The 21,123-nt window shown below is 45.7% G+C and overlaps 1 protein-coding gene across 2 annotated transcripts in view; it reads right to left on the minus strand.

Moving 5' to 3' along the window:
- ARID1A (AT-rich interaction domain 1A) overlaps nt 1-21,123 on the minus strand; it is an 87,032-nt gene that overhangs the window by 21,133 nt on the left and 44,776 nt on the right. The gene's annotated exons all lie outside the window — the stretch shown is intronic.

Below are 21,123 nucleotides of genomic sequence, written 5' to 3' on the forward strand. Positions count from 1 at the left end.
ATACTATTTTTATTTAAAAAAAAAAAAATTCTTTTTTTTTTTTTTTTTGAGACAGAGTTTCGTTCTTGTTGCCCAGGCTGGAGTGCAATGGTGTGTCTCGGCTCATCGCAACCTCCGTCTCCCAGGTCCAAGTGATTTTCCTGCCTCAGCCTCTTGAGTGGCTAGGATTACAGGCATGTGCCACCACACCCGGCTAAATTTTTTGTATTTTTAGTAGAGACGGGTTTTCTCCATGTTGGTCAGGCTGGTCTCGAACTCCCGACCGCAGGAGGCCCTCCTTGGCCTCCCAAAGTGCTGAGATTATAGGCGTGAGCCACCGCGCCCGGCCCTAGTCATAATACTATAATTTACATATGGCAAACTCTGTTAAGGACCAGGTGGAATATATATTAGACCTTGGTGGGCCATAAAGCCTCCTTCAAAACTATTCAACTCTGACACTATAGAGCAATAGTAGTGAGACAATATACAAACAATGGTGTGACTGAGTTTTGCTGATTCCTTTTCTATCCTTCTATCCCCTCAGAAGCAGATCTAGCACTTTCGTCTTCTTTCCCAGTCCTAACTTCTATAGTCATAAGAAAGCAACTACTTCAGTGAGGCTTTAGTTCTTTTCTAATAGCAAAACTTTACAAAATGCTGCCAGGATGGCACCAGGAGCTACAAGAGAATGTTAACAAGTTTGGGAAACATTTATAGATCCCCTCTCCTTCTATTATATATTAGAATGATGACGATTATTATAGATTATCATAGCCTCCATTTGCCAAGGACTCACTCCAAGTCACCATACTTTATAACATAAGGGGTGGGAGGTAAAAAAGAGATACATTGGATGAGAAAGGCAATTTCTTAACCGCCAATAAGGTCTGGGACTATACTCCTAACACCTGGTCTATAACAGTAATCAACAAATGTTTGCCAATTGAACAAATTCTGTTTTTTCCCAGCTTTTATGTTTTTCAGTGAGAACTTGGTATTTATTTGTAGGCTTTGCTTGTCTTGAATTAATCAATGAAGAGTTCACTCTAGGTCAACAAACTCCAGTATTAGCAAATAGGAGCTCAATATGAAAAATATTCACCTAAGAAAATGTACCCTAACTCCATCCCCTGCCCCATGTTCATTCTCTAGCTAGCAACATTACTTCAGGCTGGAAACTAACTGTAATTGAAGAAAGGATGAAAACCCTGATACTTAAATGGTAAATAAAAGAGTTCTCTTAAACACACTGGGCCACATGCAGTGGCTCATGCCTGCAGCCCCAGCCTTTTGTGAGGCTGAGGCAGGCAGATCACTTGAGCCCAGGAGTTCGAGACCAGCCTGGGCAACATGGCAAAACCCTGTCTCTACTAAAAATACCCCCCCCAAAAAGCCAGGTGTCGTGGTGTGCAGCTGTAAGTCCCAGCTACTTGGGAGGCTGAGGTGGGATAATCACTTGAGCCAGTGAGGAGGAGGCTATAGGGAGCCAAGATTGTACCACTGCACTCCAGCATAGGTAATAGAGCAAAACACCGTCACGAAGACAAACAAACAAAAACAAAACTGAAAACACCACACATCTCGAGGAGGAGATCTAAGTTGGTTTGAGTCTATTCCTGCTCACACAAACAAGCTCACCCTGGAAAGATCGGCTGAAAGTGACTTTGACCCTAAGATCTGACAGTAACACTGGAGGTCAGAGGGCACCTTTTAGGCTCGCTCTTCTTCAAGTATCCAAGCTGGGTGGACCTTCCACAAACCACTTGGTACCTCACTAGGCTGGGAGCATTTCTGCTGAGCTCTTGGAGACAAAGTTTGCTCTGAAGGCAGGTAGGTAGGTGTGCATTTGTGCCTGTGTCCAGCTTTCCATGTTAGCTGAGAAGTCAGAAAATGCTAGCTTTCTTTTTGTTAAGAAGTAGGCCAGGCATGCCACAGCATACTTTAAAAATGCAATGAGAATTAGTTCCAGCATAGAATGATTTCAAGAGGTCAACCACGAGGTAACAGCAAAGGACATCTTCCTTTCTTGAAGGACTAAAGTACCTGGAGCTATGAAGAGCCCCACGTTAGTCCCAAGAGAGAGGGACTCCACCCTTGGTTCTTTTTTTTTTTTTTTGAGACAGGGTCTCACTCTGTTACCCCAGGCTGGAGTACACTGGCATGATGTCAGCTCCCTACAGCCTCAACCTGCCCAGCTCAAGTGATCCTCTTACCTCCACCTCCCAAGTAGCTGGGACTACAGGCACGCGCCACCACATATGGCTCTGTGTGTGTGTGTATAGGCATGCGCCACCGTGTGTGTGTGTGTGTGTGTGTGTGTGTGTGTAGAAGAGATTCTGCCATGTTGCCCAGGGTGGTCCCAAATTCCTGGGCTCAATCCTCCCACGCTGGCCTCCCAAACTGCTGTTAGGATAGGCATGAGACACCGTGCCCAGTCCCATCCCTGTTTTGATGCCTAAGTTATACCACAGACATCTAGCCTCTGAACTAAGAACAAACTAAAAGAGGCAGCAAGATGACAAGGAGAGCCACTGCAAGTAGAAAGGGCCTCAAAAAGCACTCGTTAGGCCCTACGGTCTACAGCAAATCCCACAGCTCAATGCTCTGTTTTAGGGATCAGCAGGTTCCCTCACCTACTCCTTACTACAGTCTCCATTCCTTATCAAACTGCCAGCTTTTGGTAATAAGAACTTTCCTGCTTACAGGAAAAAGAAGTGTATTTCAGAACAGAATAGGAATCAAGGATCCATCTATCAGACGAGAACTTGGTTCAGTTCAAATCGCTTTGAAAAATTAAATGTTGGCCAGGCGCGGTAGCTCATGTCCGTAATCCCAGCACTTTAGGAGGCCGAGGTGGGCGGATCACGAGGTCAGGAATTTGAGACCAGCCTGGCCAACATGGCGAAACCCCATCTCTACTAAAAATACAAAAATTGGCCGGGCGCGGTGGCTCAAGCCTGTAATCCTAGCACTTTGGGAGGCCGAGATGGGCAGATCACGAGGTCAGGAGATCGAGACCATCCTGGCTAACACGGTGAAACCCCGTCTCTACTAAAAATACAAAAACTAGCCGGGCGAGGTGGCGGGCGCCTGTAGTCCCAGCTACTCGGGAGGCTGAGGCAGGAGAATGGCGTAAACCCGGGAGGTGGAGCTTGCAGTGAGCTGAGATCCGGCCACTGCACTCCAGCCTGGGCGACAGAGTGAGACTCCGTCTCAAAAAAAAAAAAAAAAAAATACAAAAATTACTCGGGCATGGTGGTGGGCACCTGTAATCCCAGGTACTCAGGAGGCTAAGGCAGGGAGAATGCCTTGAACCCAGGAGGTGGAGGTTACAGTGAGCCAAGATAGCACCACTGCATTCCAGCCTGGGAGACAGACTGAGACTCCGTCTCAAAAAAAAAAAAAAAAAAGTTTTGATCATTTTTGTCTTTAGTTATATAAGTAAAACATGAACAGTCTCATGAAAAACACATTTCAGATATTACAGATGAAGCCAAAGTCCCCTACACCAAAGTTCCCCAAGCTGTCTTTCTGTTGCCCTCAACAGAGAAACCACTGTTCAATTTGGGGTGCATCTTTGTGCGTTTTTTTTTGTTGTTGTTAATTTATTTTTATTTTTTATTTTTAGAGAAAGGGTCTCGGTCTGTCACCTAGGCTGGAGTACAGTGGCATGATCTCAGCTCACTGCAACCTCCACCTCCCAGATTTAAGCGATTCTCCTGCCTCAGCCTCCTGAGTAGCTGGGATTAGAAAAATTAAATGTTTTGTTTTGATCATTTTTGTCTCTAGTTGTACAAGTAAAACATAAACATTCTCATGATAAAAACATTTCAGATATTATAGATGAAGCCAAAGTCCCCCATGGTTGTCTTTCTGTTGCACTCAGTAGAGAAACCACTGTTCAATTTGGTGTGTATCTTTGTTTTTTTTTTTTTTTGTTTTTTTTTTTAAAGAGACAGGGTCTAGGTCTGTCACCCAGGCTGCAGGGCAGTGGTAAGATCTTGGCTCACTGCAACCTCCACCTCCTGGATTCAAGTAATTCTCCTGCCTCTGCCTCCTGAGTAGCTGGGATTACAGGCATACCACCATACCCGGTTAATTTTTGTATTTTTTAGTAGAGATGGGGTTTCACCACGTTGGCCAGGCTGGTCTTGAACTCCTGACCTCCAGTGATCCGCCCACCTTGGCCTTCCAAAGTGCTGGCATTAGAGGCATGAGCCACCGTGCCCGGCCCCCAGCTAATTTTTAAATTTTTTTGGAGAGATGGGGCCTTGCCATGTTGCCCAGGCTTGTCTCGAACTCCTGGGCTCAAGCGATCTGCCCTCCTCAGCCTCCCAATGTTCTAGGATTACAGGCATGAGCCACCACCCGTGGCCTTGGTGTGTATCTTTGGACACGTGCTGAAGCGCTAAGAAAAAAAACCAAACAAGAAACAAAACAAAAAACCAAAACCTGGCCGGGTGCGGTGGCTCACGCCTGTAATCCCAGCACTTTGGGAGGCTGAGGTGGGTGGATAATGAGGTCAGGAGATGCAGACCATCCTGGCTAACATGGTGAAACCCCGTCTCTACTAAAAAAGACAAAAAATGAGCAGGGCGTGGTGGCGGGCACCTGTAGTCCCAGCTACTTGGGAGGCTGAGGCAGAAGAATGGCATGAACCCAGGAGGTGGAGGCTATAGTGAGCCAAGGAGATCGCACCACTGCACTCCAGCCTAGGTAACAGAGTGAGACTCCGTCTCAAAAATAAATACATACATACATACATACATACCCATCAACCACTCCTGTCAGCTCACGGCAAGAACTGAGGAGGTCCCTTCAGCCACACTTACAGTTAAAAAACCAGGCTCGTCATAGATCCACAAGGAGAATGTCCCACTTGAGGGATCCTAGAACCCTAAAGAAAACCTTTGTAGCTCTTGGGGCTGGGGTCTCAGAACTCTGGAGGCATCTGTGACTGGCAAAGATGTGGCTTCCCCTTCTTCAGGAGAGCTGTCACTTTTGGTAAAGTGCCCTAAGCTTCTTGGAGAAAAAGTGCTAAATAAACCACTGTCAACAGTAGTCCCACCTGGCTGGGATGCCTGGGCATTGAAAAACACTGGGGAAGGAAGAGCATTAATCTTCTTATCGCCCTGATTTGGTTGGCTTGGGGCCAACCTCTCAAAGTGTCATTTTCATTAGATGGCAACTGGTCAGCATGGGATAGTTGGTTTCAAATAATTTTAGGCGGCCGGGCGTGGTGGCTCAAGCCTGTAATCCCAGCACTTTGGGAGGCCGAGACAGGTGGATCACGAGGTCAGGAGACTGAGACCATTCTGGCTAACCCGGTGAAACCCCGTCTCTACTAAAAATACAAAAAACTAGCCGGGCGAGGTGGTGGGCGCCTGTAGTCCCAGCTACTCCGGAGGCTGAGGCAGGAGAATGGCGTAAACCCGGGAGGCGGAGCTTGCAGTGAGCTGAGATCCGGCCACTGCACTCCAGCCCCGGCGACAGAGCAAGACTCCGACTCAAAAAAAAAAAAAAAAAAATTAGGAGCCAAAATGTTAGCACAGAAAGGGGCAAATCATTTACGATTAACAGCTACCATTTAAGCATCTACTACATGCCAGACACTTTGCAAAGTTACCCAATTTTCTACAATTCTTGGTTACAGATACTATTACCATTACCATTTTGGTTTCGGTTTGGTTTTTTTTGAGTCAGGGTCTGCCTGTTACCCAGACTGGAGTGCAGTGGCACAATCCTGGCTCACTGCAACCTGTCTCCTAGGTTCAAGCCATCCTCCCACCTCAGCCTCCTGAGTAGCTGCGACTACAGACACCTAATTAGTTCTTTTTGTATTTTTGTAGTGATGGAGTTTCACCATGTTTCCCAGGCTGGTCTCAAATTCCTGAGCTCAAGCAATTCTCCCACCTTGGCCTCCCAAAGTGCTTGGGATCACAGGTGTGAGCCACTGTACCCAGTCACATTACCAATTTGAAGATGAGGAAGTTGATGCCGAAAAAGATTGGGCTACATGCTTAGGTCATCTGGCAAGTGGTGGAAGCCAGATTTTAAACCCAGGCCTGTTGAACCCTATAGGCCATGCTGGCTTTCTCTCTCCATTATGTTGTGACACTATATGAACTGAGGAGAAAGGTCACGCCTCTAAGGAGACCAAGGCCCAGCTTTTGGTATTTATCAGTTGTGACCTTGGGCAAACTGGCAACAAGCCAGGCTTCGGTTTTCTCACATATACAATCAGAGAGGGCTGGATAAATCTAAGTCTGTGACACCCCTGGCGCATATGCATGAAACCCCCCAGCACCATATGGTCAGGGTTAAACGACCAGTAGCAATATTCTGGAATGAGAGATACAACAACATATCAGCAATATAAGTTCTAAGACATACCTACCAGTCCCAGTGGCTAGGCATAGTAAATATTTTTATTGGGAAATGGGAGGGAGTAGTAAGGGCAGAAGTCTCCAAAAGATGTCCTGCCCCTCTATCTACATGAACAGATATTGCTCTGAACTCCGCATCCTTTTATTACACAGGACACACCTCTGCTTTCTACTCCACAAAAAGCCAGTTTTTCAGGTCTTTTGTTCCACAAAAAGCCAGAGTCTGATTGTTAAGCCAGACCTCAATGTTCGTAACAGTTCAGTTTTCTACAACACATTTGTTATTAATAAAAAGTGCAATCGGGCTGGGTGCGGTGGCTCACACCTGTAATCCCAGCACTTTGGGAGGCCGAGGTGGGCGGATCACGAGGTCAGGAGATAGAGACCATAGAGACCATACTGGCTAACACAGTGAAACCCCATCTCTACTAAAAAATACAAAAAATTAGCTGCGCGTGGTGGCGTGTGCCTGTAGTCCCAACTACTTGGCAGGCTGAGGCGGGAGAATGGCGTGAACCCAGGAGATGGAGATTGCAATGAGCCGAGATCGCACCACCACACTCCAACCTGGGTGACACAGCGAGACTCTGTCTCAAAAAAAAAAAAAAAAAAAAAAAAAAAGCCCCTATTCTCCCTGGTGGGGGATGCCCTTGGCATCTCAGGACTCTCAGGTTCTCAATTATCCCAAAAGAACCCAGCTAACAAGCATCTTCTGGAAAGACTGTTAAAAGAACTGTAGCAATGCCCTTTTAATGGGAAGATTTCTTTTCCAGGGTTTGTTCTCCTCCAAGTATAATCCTGCTGAGAGATGGGAGGTGAGGATCAGCCCACTCAGTGCCCTACCAGTTCCAAGGAAGCAGCAGGGCCAGGAGAATTTCCTCACGTGTTTCCAATGTGTTTTGTGCATTTTATTGCTCATCTACCATGCAGATCAAAAGCGCTGGAGCAGATCCAACTATTTCACACAGAATCTCACACTCCAGGCTGGCTACAGCCCTGAAAGCCTTCATTTCTTCCCTTGAAATACTGCCCAATGTTATTTTGGGATGTGACCTGATAGAGGAAGCCCACAGGGACTCCATGACGATAACTGTTCCAGCTGTGATTGGTTGCCCAGCCCTAGTGAGCGCCAGCATGAGTCTGTCAGGCTCTGCTGACAAACAGAACTCAGCAGCTAACACCTTCTCTTCACACCACAACAAAACCATGCCTGAAATCACACAGTCCATACCTTATTTTGTGGGGTAGGGGCAGTGGGGGTGCTGGTACTCTCACAGGAAGAACTGCAAGTTCTAAGATGAATTGGCTGCCCGCTGAAGAATATTTTTAAGCAGGAAGATACCAGATCAGGGTTAGAGGAGGGAAGTTTAAATTATCTCCCAATAGAGCCATATGAGGATGACATAAATTCATTTTGCCGAGCAGGTGAAATGACAACAGGTACCAAGTATAAAGAATAGGCTCATGACAATGCTCAGATTTAGGGTTTTGCCATAAATCTGGCTAAATCCTTGGGGAATTCCAGGTAGCGTTCTTGTATCCATTTAGTTGGGAAAAGCTTTTGCTGAGTTGTGCTGATACAGGCAGGTAAACTACCCATCATGAGAACCAGGTAAATCCTACACACAAGCTTATAGTAAGTGTGTGCCCTGGGAACCTTGCAACTCAGCCATCCCCATTTAAATGACAATACTTGAATGAAAAATTTCCATAATGACCAAATCTATACTAGTAATTTGTCAGTCCCCTATCCCCGCCCCACCCCTAGGCTGCTCTCATGCTGAAGAATGGGAGGAAATCCTGAAGAACACAGAAGAGACTGGGAAACATAACCCATGAAGAAAAGGAAAAGGTAGGAGAGGAGGCAACAGCCTTAAACTCTAAGGAAGAACTGAGACAAAATTAATTACCTAAGGCAAATAAGTTTTTGGGAGACTTGGCTTTTCATAAAACCTTCCTCAAGCAACAATTTGTTGAGGGTAGCAGAGAAGAAGAGGCTACCTCTACTGAACACTTGTACAATAAAGTTTCAGTCATAAGTTCTCTTTTTTTCTCCTTAGTTTTTGCTATAAATGTAAGAAAGATAAATTTGACCCACCCCAGACTGGTAGGGACTCCAAGAGTTACAGAATTGCTGTGACATTATTCCATGGTCTCAATCCAACAGATTAACTGCCACCTATGCCTAGAGAGCAGGCTTGCTGGTGTTAACTGAAATGCCAAGAAAGAATCAACACACAGAATAGGCTGCCTTTCATACCCGGTGGTAATTCCAGGTCAGGAGTTAAGCAGTTAGTAAAGTAAGGAAGGGGAAGAAAAGATTCAGAGGTTGACAATACTTTTTTTTTTTTTTTTTTTTTGAGGTGGAGTCTCGCTCTGTCGCCCAGGCTGGAGTGCAGTGGCCGGATCTCGGCTCACCGCAAGCTCTGCCTCCCGGGTTTACACCATTCTCCTGCCTCAGCCTGGGACTACAGGCACCCACCACCTTGCCCAGCTAGTTTTTGTTTTGTATTTCTTAGTAGAGACGGGGTTTCACCGTGTTAGCCAGGATGGTCTCGATCTCCTGACCTCGTGATCCGCCTGCCTTGGCCTCCCAAAGTGCTGGGATTACAGGCTAGAGCCACCGCGCCCAGCCGACAATACCCTTTTACTGTAAGACCAAGCCCTATCACCTACATGGACTACCTGCATAGTTTGGAACAGCAGAAACTACTCCAGGAAAGACTCAGAAAAATCTGTTTCCTACTTGCCCCCGTCAAGTTTCCAAAAACTTGGTTTGTATCTTAGAAACCATCACATAGGATGAGATCCCCCACCAAACTCCCTCTTCTCCTTTTCTACAATAGGCTATTGTTCTGAAGATAATGATCCATTCTTCCTGGTACCTTTTGGCCACCTGATGGGGAAGGCAGAGAAGAGAAGGGTTAGACTCTTCTTGTCTCCAGAATGCTTTTCAGGGGCCCATCTCCAAGAAGAAACCCCCTATATACACATCAGAATTCATAAAGAAAGCTCTGGAGACCAAATCTCCAAATACAAAGGATGTTGGAAAAAGTTAATAAAGTTTCTTTATATCTTCCTTTTGAAAGGAAGCAGAATTGACACAAATATGTGACTATCACATATTCAACCCTAAGGTGAGTGGCTTTCATTTAATTTTCACAATCATCTTCTGATATAGATATTACCCCCATTTTAACAAAGAAGCAGGTTCAGAAGTGACTTGCCCAAGGACAGACAACTATTAAATAAACCTGAGGTTCAAATCCATTACTTTACACTCTTTCCATAAGGTATTAATAGAAGCTTGACATGATCAAAGGCTGGGTTCCATGCTCCAATAGGGGTAAGGCCAACAACCTGTATCACCAGACATGCTGAGTGATTAGCTACTTGACTCAACTGGCTAACCTCATGAGGCTCACTTAACTACTTTATTAAAGGAAAGACTGATACTAGATAAATCAAACTCTACAAATCTATGATGCTATGTGTTCCCCTCTTTCCTTTTTTCTTTTCAGACGGAGTTTCACCCTGTCCTCCAGGCTGGAGTGCAGTGGCGCAATCTCAGCTCACTGCAACCTCCGCTTCCCAGGTTCTAGCGATTCTCCTGCCTCAGCCTCCTGAGTAGCTGGGATTACAAGCCCGGCTAATTTCTGTATTTTTAGTAGAGACACAGGGTTTCACTATGTTGGTCAGGTTGGTCTCGAACTCCTGACCTCAGGTGATCCACCCGCCTCGGCCTCCCAAAGTGCTGGGATTACAGGTGTGAGCCACGGTGCCCAACCCCCCTCTTTTCTAATTACTCCTGCTATAACTTGCAGCGTTTATTTCAAATCAGCGCTTTCACCGATAACCTTCAACTTAAACCTACTTTTTCTATGCTAAATTAAAGGGTACAGTACTTCCTCTCACCCCTGGGTTTTCTGTAGGGTACTGAATATATAAGAGGACAGAGGGCTGTGGGGAGGGTGACTTTTAATGTAGGGAAACAAGCAGAAGTCCCATTAAGGCAGAAGTCCCATGAAAGTAGGAGCCTGGTCTCTGCTGGGTATTCAAACTGAATGTGTTCGAATCCTTTTATCAATCACAAGGGCGTGGTTCACAGATTTAAAAAAATCAAGGTATTCCTGGCCTCTAGATGGCCTCCTGAAACCCTCACACTTTCCTCCTCACCCAGCACTGCAGCCACCCTTCCGAACTGCAGGATGTTTGGGTTTTGTTTAGGTACCCCACTTCCCAAGCTACAAGATGGGAAGACTCCTTTCTTTTTTTTTTTTTTTTTTTGGGGGGGGGGAAGACTCCTTTCTAGAGGCTTTAAAAGCCAAGCAAGCTTCAACCCTCTGGCCACAGCGGTGCTCCAACAATAGGGCAACTGAACTCTCCTTTCACACACATCAGGCTGGCTGATTTCCCAACCACCACAGAAGAATTGGGTGGGAGGATAAATTGCTTGAAGATGCTTTATAGGTACAACAACTACAGGCTAAAATTGTTTTTTTTTTTAGCCTTGGGAACTTCCAAGATGAAAACAGTCTTGTGGAGGCAGTGAGGAATCAGAAGCCTCCACACTCCAAGAAGAGATCTGCTAGCCATTCTATTAAACCATCCACTTTGACCCAAGTCAGAGGACTAGTTCCCTACTCTCACCCTACAGGCAGGGCCCAGAGTTCCTCTGAGGCTCCTCTAGATGTAGTTACAGGACTGATGGCACTGTGCTCTATCTCTACTAGCCTGTGGGACCAGAGCAAGATCAGGCTATTTAGTGACCAGAAAGATGCCAGACACACAAACAACAAGATGCTTGATAAATGTTGCTCAATGAATTATCTACTCAAAAGCATCCTCTTTAGACACAATCTCTGTTAGTCCTCTTTCTTTTCCTTAATCTCCATTCCCCCATCCTAAACCCCTGCACCTGAATTCTAAACCTCCACAAGAGACATGCTCTTGGGTGCTGGTATCAAGAGAACTCGATTCTCCTGTTTAAAACTCAGAAGTACAACCCCGAATGGGTCTGGACAACTTCTGCAGCAGTGCAGAAAGGAAGTGTCTGGAAAGGAGGCTGTCAGAGGCAGGGCTCTGTGTCACTGGAGAAATTTCAATCTAATTGTGAAAATACGAGAACGTGCTGTTCTAACCCACCTCTCCAAAATCTCTTGAGGCAGGTCTGACCCTTTGGGTGGAGGCTGAGGGCACTGCTGAGGTAAAAAGGTGGGGAGAAGAAAGACTGCCGGGCTGCATTCCTGTGGTGGGAGCCCCTGCAAACAGCGGCTAGGTCACTGCAGCAGCCATTGATTTTCCAGGGGTCGATATTCTACTCCCACAGATACGCTCAGCTGGAGGTTTAATCACATCGAGTGCTTCTGCTCAACATTTCCCCCATTGTTCCCCCCACCCCCTGCAACAAACCAATAAAACAAACACCAAACACAATGAGAACTGGCAAAGGATAGATGAGAAGGTGCTCCTCACAGCTGTCCCCCACCCCCGGAGAAACTCTAGGCACCAGCTCAAAGGGAGTAAATGCAAGAGAGAGCCAACACTACACGGGGCAGTCCACAAGACACTGCAGGGACAGACCCATGGGCCCCAGAAAAATTGTTTTTTTTTTTTTTTTGAGACGGAGTCTTACTCTGTCACCCAGGCTGGAGTGCAGTGGCACAATTTTGGCTCACTGCAAGCTCTGCCTCCCGGGTTCATGCCATTCTCCTGCCTCAGCCTCCTGAGTAGCTGGGACCACAAGCGCCCACCACCATGTCTGGCTAGTTTTTTGTATTTTTTAGTAGAGACGGGGTTTCACCATATTAGCCAGGATGGTCTCTATCTCCTGACCTCGTGATCTGCCTGCCCCAGCCTCCCAAAGTGCTGGGATTACAGGCATGAGCCACCGCGCCCGGCCGAGAATTTTTAATTCATTGCCTAAAACCCTCATATAGACCCCATCTAAAAACTGGGAGATTTTAAATAAAAATCCAGGCATCTAACTTCTACCAAAAGAAAAAAAAAAAAAAGATAATGATGATGATTCTGGAACTCCCATAAGCCACGAACTGGTTGAAACCCTGCTTTTCAGTTTGTCATAGTCTCATCAGGCCTGTATATAGTACCATGTTATCTGCCTGACCAGTTACCCTGCCCCGCAAAGGCTTCTCACTGTCTTACCCAGTTAGTAACCACTTTTTGGCCAAAAATGTATGAAATGTTTTGAGAGTCACTAGTTAATAGACTCAAATCTGGAAAAAAAAAAAAAAAAAAGAATCTGGGTCAGAGCTGGGCCTGAGTTAGAGCAGCGCATATTTATGGAATAGGGCTGTTCTAATCCCAGCAGGAAAGAAGAGCACTGTAAAGCTAGAGAAGGCAAAGAAGTTAGGAACCCCCTACTTTCTCAAAGCCAAGCATTCCCTGTTAGGAAGGTTAACCAAACGGAGTTTGTTCTATTATGAAGATCATCAGCTATAATCTTAGAACTTGAGTAAAGAGGGCAGGAAAGGGGAGTGAAAGGAAAGGAACACAGAAAGCAAGCAGAGTTCTGGGTATGAGAAGTGTAACAAGGAGGGGGTGTTGCCTTAGGCTTCCACATCATCTGGCTTTCCTCTCTACAGCAAGCCTGGTTGCCCCTCAGAATTATACCAACCAGAAAGCAAGCAAGGACAACCAGGGAAGGCAAAGTTGGCACTGTGCTGAACACGGCTTAGAACTAGGGCGCTGGATGGCCTCCTTGGTTTTGTAAACTCTTAAATTTATACTTGTCAGTGATCTTCCCTACCTTAGCCTACTGGTCTATATATAAAATCCAAATATTTAGGGGGAGAAGGTGGAATAAACAGATTTGAGAGTGAAAAATTGATAGAATCTTAAACCAGAATACAACCTCAAAGGACTCTGAAAAGAACAACTCTGAACACAGGGGAGCTATAATCAAGTTCCAGAAGATAACAGGGGATAAAAATCCAAATAGTCTTGATAATGGTTCGTCTGAACATTGACCTATTTTGTTTGTTTTTCAGACATGGTCTTGCTCATAGACCCAGACTGGAGTGCAGTCGTGCAAGCATAGCTCACTGCAGCCTCAAACTCCTGGGCTCAAGCAATCCTCCTGCCTTAGCCTCCCACACTGCTGGGATTACAGGTGTAAGCCACCACACCTGGCCACTGATCCCTTGTAGTTTAAATCTGTTTTCTCTCTTACCTTCCCCAAAATGTCAGGAAAAATTACTTTCACACATCCCCATCTCAGTAAACAATATTCAATATTCTTCCCACATCAAAGCTGGCCGTAAGGGACAGGTTCACTGACTCTCAAGATTAAGCCTCCAACCTTCGCACCTTCAACAAGGCATGGATTCTTAGCTTCCTTGGGAAAGGTCAAATGGGAAGGAAGCTAGCAGCTTGGAGGTAAGTTCTGCCTCAAGGCAATCAGATTATGTCACAATACCAACCAATTCTATGCTGATAACAGGCAGGGAAGATGAAACAATTTCAGGCCATAAAGTAGGGGTTTCAGGAGACCAAGCACTGGTCCCCAGAGGGATGGCAAAAGAATACATACCGATGTCATCACAGCTTTCTAGTATGTCTTAGACACAAGAGAAAAAAAACAATAGGGCTAATTCTACACTTGACTTATCAGGTATGGTGTTTTTTTGTTTGTTTTTTGAGACGGAGTCTTGCTCTGTCACCCAGCTGGAGTGCAGTGGCTCGATCTCGGCTTACTGCAACCTCTGCCTCTCGGGTTCAAGCAATTCCCCTGCCTCAGCCTCCCTAGTAGCTGCTAGTAGCTGGGACTATAGGCGCATACCACCACACCCAGGTGTTTTTTTTTTTTTTGAAACAGAGTCTTGTTCTGTAGTCGAGGCTGTGTAAGTGCAGTGGCGCAATCTCAGCTCACTACAACCTCCGCCTCCCAGGTTCAAGCAATTCTCCCTGCCTCAGCCTCCCAAGTAGCTGGGATTACAGGTGCCTGCCACCACGCCCAGCTCATTTTTGTATTATTTAGTAGAGACAGGGTTTTACCATATTGGCCAGGCTGGTTTTGAACTCCCGACCTCAGGTGATTCGCCCACCTTGGCCTCCCAAAGTGCTGGGATTACAGGTGTGAGCCACCGCGTCTAGCCCACACCCAGCTAATTTTTTGCATTTTATTAGAGACAGAGTTTCACCATGTTGTCCAAGGATGGTCTCGATCTCCTCACCTCATAATCTGCCCGCCTCGGCCTCCCAAAGTGCTGGGATTACAGGCGTGAGCCAGTGCGCCTGGCCAGGTATGTTAACATAGCTCCACACCTACAGGTCCTCCCCTCTGGGCCAAGTTTCAAGAAACAGATTCTCACCTTGGCTTAAAGGACCCTACTGGTTTCTACAAAGATAATATTTCTAGGTGGACTTGGCTCATTTCCTGTTCGAAAGGCCCAAGTCCGCCTAAGGACAGACATGAAACAGCTGGGCAACCAAACATCTGAGAGCTGGTTTTCTGATTTTTGTTGATTTTTTTGGACAGAAAAGCAACAACAGCAGAAGAAAATGCAAGGGGGAATGGGTGAAGGTGAGCCACTGTCACTATGACAACTAGTTCATCCATGATGACTAAGGAATATCAGGACATTCCAGTTTCTGAGAATTCTTCCTTTCAGAGTAAATGCTTCTTACATTCTTCTGGAGAACAGAACTAAATCCAAAAGCTGTAATATCATTAACTTTGCCTAGAAATCTAGAAATCTCAACATCATATCTGTTCATAACTCCTTCCCTTTCTCCAAAGAGAATATGGAAGGCAAAGTCCATTTTCTGAATATGGCATTTTTCCTCTTCTTTTTTATTTTTTTGAGATGGAATTTTGCTCGTTGACCAGACTGGAGTGCAGTGGCACGATCTCGGCTCACCTCAACCTCCGCCTCCCAGGTTCAAGTGATTCTCCTGCTTCAGCCTCCCAAGTAGCTGGGACTATAAGCACACGCCACCACGCCCGGCTAATTTTGTATTTTTAGTAGAGACGGTGTTTCTTAATGTTGGTCAGGCTGATCTCGAACTCCCGACCTCAGGTGATCTCACCGCCTCAGCCTCCCAAAGTGCTGGGATTACAGGAGTGAGCCACCGCGCCCGCGGCCTTCCTTTTCTTAAAGGATCTTTTTGCTGATCTTGTATAGGAGTTGGTCCTAACAGTAAAAGCAACAGTAGAACCAGTGAACTAGAAGTCAAAGAATCCAATGTTCTCATTTACTGAATGACCTTGGACAAGTGTCTTGCCCTTTCTGGGCCTTAGGTTCCTCATATGTAAAGTGGAGGTGGGAGGGGAGACAGGAATGGGGGTGTCAGTATTGTAAATATTCTGTGGCGCTGGTTCATGCTGCCTCCATTCTATTCTTTCTCTAATTGTAAAGGTTAAAAAACGTAAAAATGGGCCGGGCGCGGTGGCTCAAGCCTGTAATCCCAGCACTTTGGGAGGCCGAGACGGGCGGATCATGAGGTCAGGAGATCGAGACCCTCCTGGCTAATACAGTGAAACCCCGTCTCTACTAAAAAATACAAAAACTAGCCGGGCGAGGTGGCGGGTGCCTGTAGTCCCAGCTACTCGGGAGGCTGAGGCAGGAGAATGGCGTAAACCCGGGAGGCGGAGCTTGCAGTGAGCTGAGATCCGGCCACTGCACTCCAGCCTGGGCGACAGAGCGAGACTCCGCCTCAAAAAAAAAAAAAAAAAAAAAACGTAAAAATGAAATTTCCAAGAATCCCTTGGTTTTGCATACAATTCAGCTTCTGCTAATGAGAAGCTGACTCATAAGATTAGATCAAAGTAAGCAGAGACCATATTTCTGTCTCCTTCACTTGTTTCTGCAGGAGCATTTTGGTTCCATCCTCCACTTAACTGGGTGCTGGTTCTGGCAGCAGCAGCTACTGCTTCTTGATTCCAGCTTACTGATCCTGGATCACAGGTTTAGGGATATGATTCAAGAGCAATCAATCCAATAGTAGCTCTGAGGTCAAAGTTCCCCTGGTAGGTCAAATCTAGGTTAAATCTGGGTCCAGTTTCTCGGAGGCCAAGCCTAGAGCAAGCTCCCTTACTCTTTCCAGTTGTAAGCCCAAAGTCCCTGTATTAAATCTCTATTAAACATAGCTAGACCTAGGGTCTAGTACAGAAATCCTCTGACTCAGTATTATCAAATGATCCCAAAAGAGTAGCTGTAAAGGAAGAGAGAAAAGATTTATTCACAAAGCGTATTTTTTGGAGGAAATGGGCAAGAGCGGGGAGCCTTAGGACTTTAAATACATTTGTCCAGGACAACCTCCTTCACTTCTTCCCTTTTTACAACCTCACTGTACTTTCTCTCTCTCACCTTAAGCTCTGAGGGGGTGGGTGGGGGGTTTGAATTGCTCACACAGGATGGAGGGTTGAGTCAGCACACGCTTTCTTCTCCATCCCCATGTTTTCTGCAGCCAGTTATTCTGCTGAGGATAGCATAACCTGTCCAACTCAGTAAGTATCACCTGGGCTTCAGGGACGCTTGGGCCAGAGAGAATACCAAGTATCTTCCTCAGTAGTAGGAAATACGTTTATAAGCTCCAGGTACAAAAGAATCAGGACATACCAGTCCCGATAGCCCTGTATACTAATAAGTGAGGACAAGTTTGGCCCAACTTAGCTTCCTACAGCAGGGCTGAGGACAAACTGAGAAACAAGGTAAAATTCAAATGGTGTGCTTAATGGGGGAGGAGGTACTTCCACCCAGTCCTCTGTAGGACTAAGTGACTCAAGAGCCATCATACTAGAGGTAAGGCTCAGTTGCTTTTCAAAGATTGAGGCTGTTCTGAAGGAAACAAAAGGTTCCAGCAAGAGGAATCTGTGTGAGACACACAGGCAGGAAGCAGAGCTGAGCCACCAGTGACTAGAATAGAAACAGGAAATGGGCCCAGGAACAAGCATACAGTAATCTGCTGCAAGCAGCACAGGCTCAAGCAGGCAGCAGGCAGTATTGAGGTTGGAGCAGTGTGACTAAGATAGAGAAGCGGATTGGCCAGTCCAGCCCAGAGAACCAGCGTTCTAGAGAAGGGATGGCTACATGCACAGGGTACATGCTGCTCTTAGCAGTCTGGGCAGATATGACGGAGGGGGTGGGGATTTCCTTTTTGAGACTCTGAGAGAGCACCTGGGCTATAATTCAAGAGGAGCAGGCACAGATAGATGGTCAGCTATAAAGAAAACAGGTCACCAACCTCAGAAAGACCCTGCTTCTCTGGTTACCAAAATTGCTAGTGACATTTCTGTTATCCCTTTGAAAATAAACCATCAAAAACCTAGGTAAGGACGGTTGGCCCTCTCTCCTTCTATCATGAAATGAACAAAAGGGAACAGAAACGGTGTGAGATTAAAATCCTTCAGACGTTCTAATTTTCTCTTCTTTTTTTTTGAGATGGAGCACTGCAACCTCTGCCTCCTGGGTTCAAGCGATTCTCTTGCCTCAGCCTCCCGAGTAGCTGGGACTACAGGCCCCCGCCACCACACCTGGCTATTTTCGTATTTTTAGTAGAGAGAGGGTTTCGCCATGTTGGCCAGATTGGTCTTGAACTCTTGACCTCATGATCCACCCGCCTCAGCCTCGCAAAGTGCTGGGATTACAGGCGTGAGCCACTGTGCCCAGCCAAACGTTCTAATTTTTAAAGCATTTATTGAGATTTGTCACTCCTCTCAATAAACCTAAACAACAAAACGTTAGCTCCCAAAGCTCAGCTAGGTAGCGAGAATCTGGGGTGTATTCAACAAAGGTTTATGAATATCTGCCTGTGCTGGGCACATGACAGATGTCAGATACAGTTCAAGCAGAGGTACTAGCACAAGGCTATGCCAATATGAAAATGGGGAAGAAGTCCCAGAGGGGTATTTCAGCTAGGTTTTGAAGCCAAAGTAGAAGTTTGCTGAGCATGACAGAAAGAGAGAAACAGATGTATATCCTAATCAAGAGGACCAGGAATTGTGAGGAGCTTAAGGTACAAATGAGTGGCTGGAGAGGAAGTTGCAGAGGTATGCTGGGGGCTGTGGATGGCTCCACTACGGGTTCTGAACTGGGTAAGCCACCGGGAGCCAGGGTCCCCAAAACATGCACGAAACAACTGGTGGTGGTCTCCCACACTGACAGAGTCTCACTCTGTCACAAAGGCTGGAGTGCAGTGGCGCGACCTCGGCTCACTGCAACCTCCGCCTCCCGGGTTCAAGCGATTCTCCTGCCTCAGCCTCCTGAGTAGCTGGGATCACAGGTGTGTGCCACCATGTCTGGCTAAATTTTTGTATTTTTAGTAGCCTCATGATCCACCCGCCTCAGCCTCTTAAAGTGCTGGGATTACAGGTGTGAGCCACCGTGTCTGGCCTACCAGCTTGATATTTCATTTGAAAATTTTATTCTCAGCTGTCAGGGTCTCTGTGCTTCTAAACCATTAGACGTATGAATCACTTAGAGATCTTATTAACAGAGTCAGATCCAATAAATCTGGGATGGGGCCTGAAAATCTATATTTCTAGCAAGCTTCCAGGTGATGCTGGTGCTTCTAGACGATGGACCACACTGAGTCACAAGGATCTAACTGACTAAAGTTAGCATTGACCAGGACAGTATGTTCTAAGAAGATAGAGACAGAACAAGGCTTGCTCTCATCCAACACAGGAACCAAACTCTAGTCAACGGTTCACTGTTTGAGGTGATTCCCTAGTTGGCTAGTTCCTCCAAGCAGGTCCCATATGTCTGGCTTCTTTCCTACCACCCGCTCTTTCCGCAACTCATCTGTGCCTCCGTCATAGGGATGTCTGGGAAAACAGAAGTAAAATGGAAATCCATCGACATTCCTTCTTTTAGGACAAGTCTAGTAAATGCTAAATGGCAAAGAGCTGAGTCTTTTGCCTAAAAATGAAGACAGGATCAGATTGTCCATGTCTTTCCTTTACTGGGTGGGATGCTGGAGGAAATATTTCACCTGAAATATCAGAGCTAAATTCAAATCTTGATTCTGACCCTTGGTTTTTCATATGTAAAACAGGAATATTCTGTACATTCTAATTCCTATCTTTTCAGAACAACTGATGTTGACTGTAGCTCCTTGCCTAGCCTTAATCCTGCCCTCTAAAATTTGGATTCTACAGGGATAGCATAGCTCCCTTCCATTTCCTCTTTCTAGACCAAGATCTCAGTGTCTGAGAGCATTACAGAAGTAAAAACATGAATGGTAATAGCTAAGATGTTAAGTGAAATCTAAAGAATGGCTCAGAAACTCAAGGGATAATTTGATAGACATTACAAATCCTAATTCTATTCTCCACCTCCCTCCCGATATCAATAACATCCAGTCCTACCTAACCTGAGGAAATGAGTATGACCCAAATCTTCAACAACAGGCTTTAAGATAACCTTTTTTTCAGCCAAGGGTATAGTGCCCCTTAGAAATTAACCCAGTGGATGCCTTTGATTCCTTTTTCTCACAATTCCAGAAAGACGTGCCTGTTTACACCCTCCTAATACTCTGCTAGCACCTTCCCCTTTCCCTCTTCCATCTGCCTTATACATATGCAGGTCTTTGGGATGAAGCGGAGGAACTGGACTGATTCAGCCAGACTCTCCCTTTTCTCAGTGCCTTTCAAGAGTGCTCTTTCCCTTTCCCTTGTTCTTTCCTTTTCTCAAGCCCTCAGAAATCAGGCCTTTTCCTTATCTAAAAAGGATCCCAATAAAATGCTTTATGACAAATCCAACTGCCTATTTTCTTTGAAATAAAAATTTGACATCTTCCCTCCTCCCTTGGCTTCCAGAAATATTACACAATCCTGGTCCTTCTCCGATCTCTCCAACTCTCTGTTGGCTGCTTCTACCTGATGGCCTCTGGCATCGTCCAGAGCTCCATCTGGCTTCTATCTCTAAACTCCACAGTTTGGGAGGCCTGTTTCATTCCATGGTTTAACTATTAACTACCACACAGTTAACTCTCAAACTCGTATCCAGACTCAGGTCTTACCTAAGTTTCAGTCTCCTATCTCCAACTAGAAACTGGACATTTGTTTTCAGAAATCTTATTATATTCCACAAAATAAATATGGAATTTAACTTCTCCTCAAAAATGAGACTCCCCCTGCCCACCAGTCAATCAAAATCTTTAAATATTCCACCCCGTAGAACCCACTTATTCTCAGTCCTATATTCTTTCCTGCATGTTCCACATGTGGGAGCAGGTGGCTATGCAAATGAGACAGAAGGAGCAGAACTCCATACCTCTTGCCAGAAGTAGTTCTACGGTTTAACTTATTCCACTGCTTTAAGACTCTCCCCTTTTCAAAGCATACTACAAACTAATGGATCATTTTGGTAAAATATTAGTTTTATCACATGATTGCACCAGTTACCTATCTGTAAGCCCATATAGATCAGATCTAAATGGCTGAAGCTCAGCAGGATCCCTGTGATCTAGCTTTCCTTCCTTTTACTTCCCACCCCAGGAAGCTGACCAGCCCCCAAGTATCTCTACTTCACCTCATCCCCATTCCTGCACGGCTTCTGCTCAAGCTGGACTTTCCTTCCTTTTGTAACCACTTAAATACATTCACATCTAGCTCATACTGACTGAACTTCAACAAGACTTCTTTCCTCAACTATTGAGACATAAATAGATCAGTGACTTTGCCGAACTCTGACAGCACTCATTATAACATACAGGCACATGGTCTTCTGTTTTATGTCTATTTTACTAATGAAACACAGGAGGATCCTTCAGGATAGCAACCGTTATC

The sequence above is a fragment of the Trachypithecus francoisi genome, unplaced genomic scaffold (genome assembly GCF_009764315.1).
Source record: "Trachypithecus francoisi isolate TF-2019V2 unplaced genomic scaffold, Tfra_2.0 Lachesis_group12, whole genome shotgun sequence".
NCBI lineage: Eukaryota > Metazoa > Chordata > Mammalia > Primates > Cercopithecidae > Trachypithecus > Trachypithecus francoisi.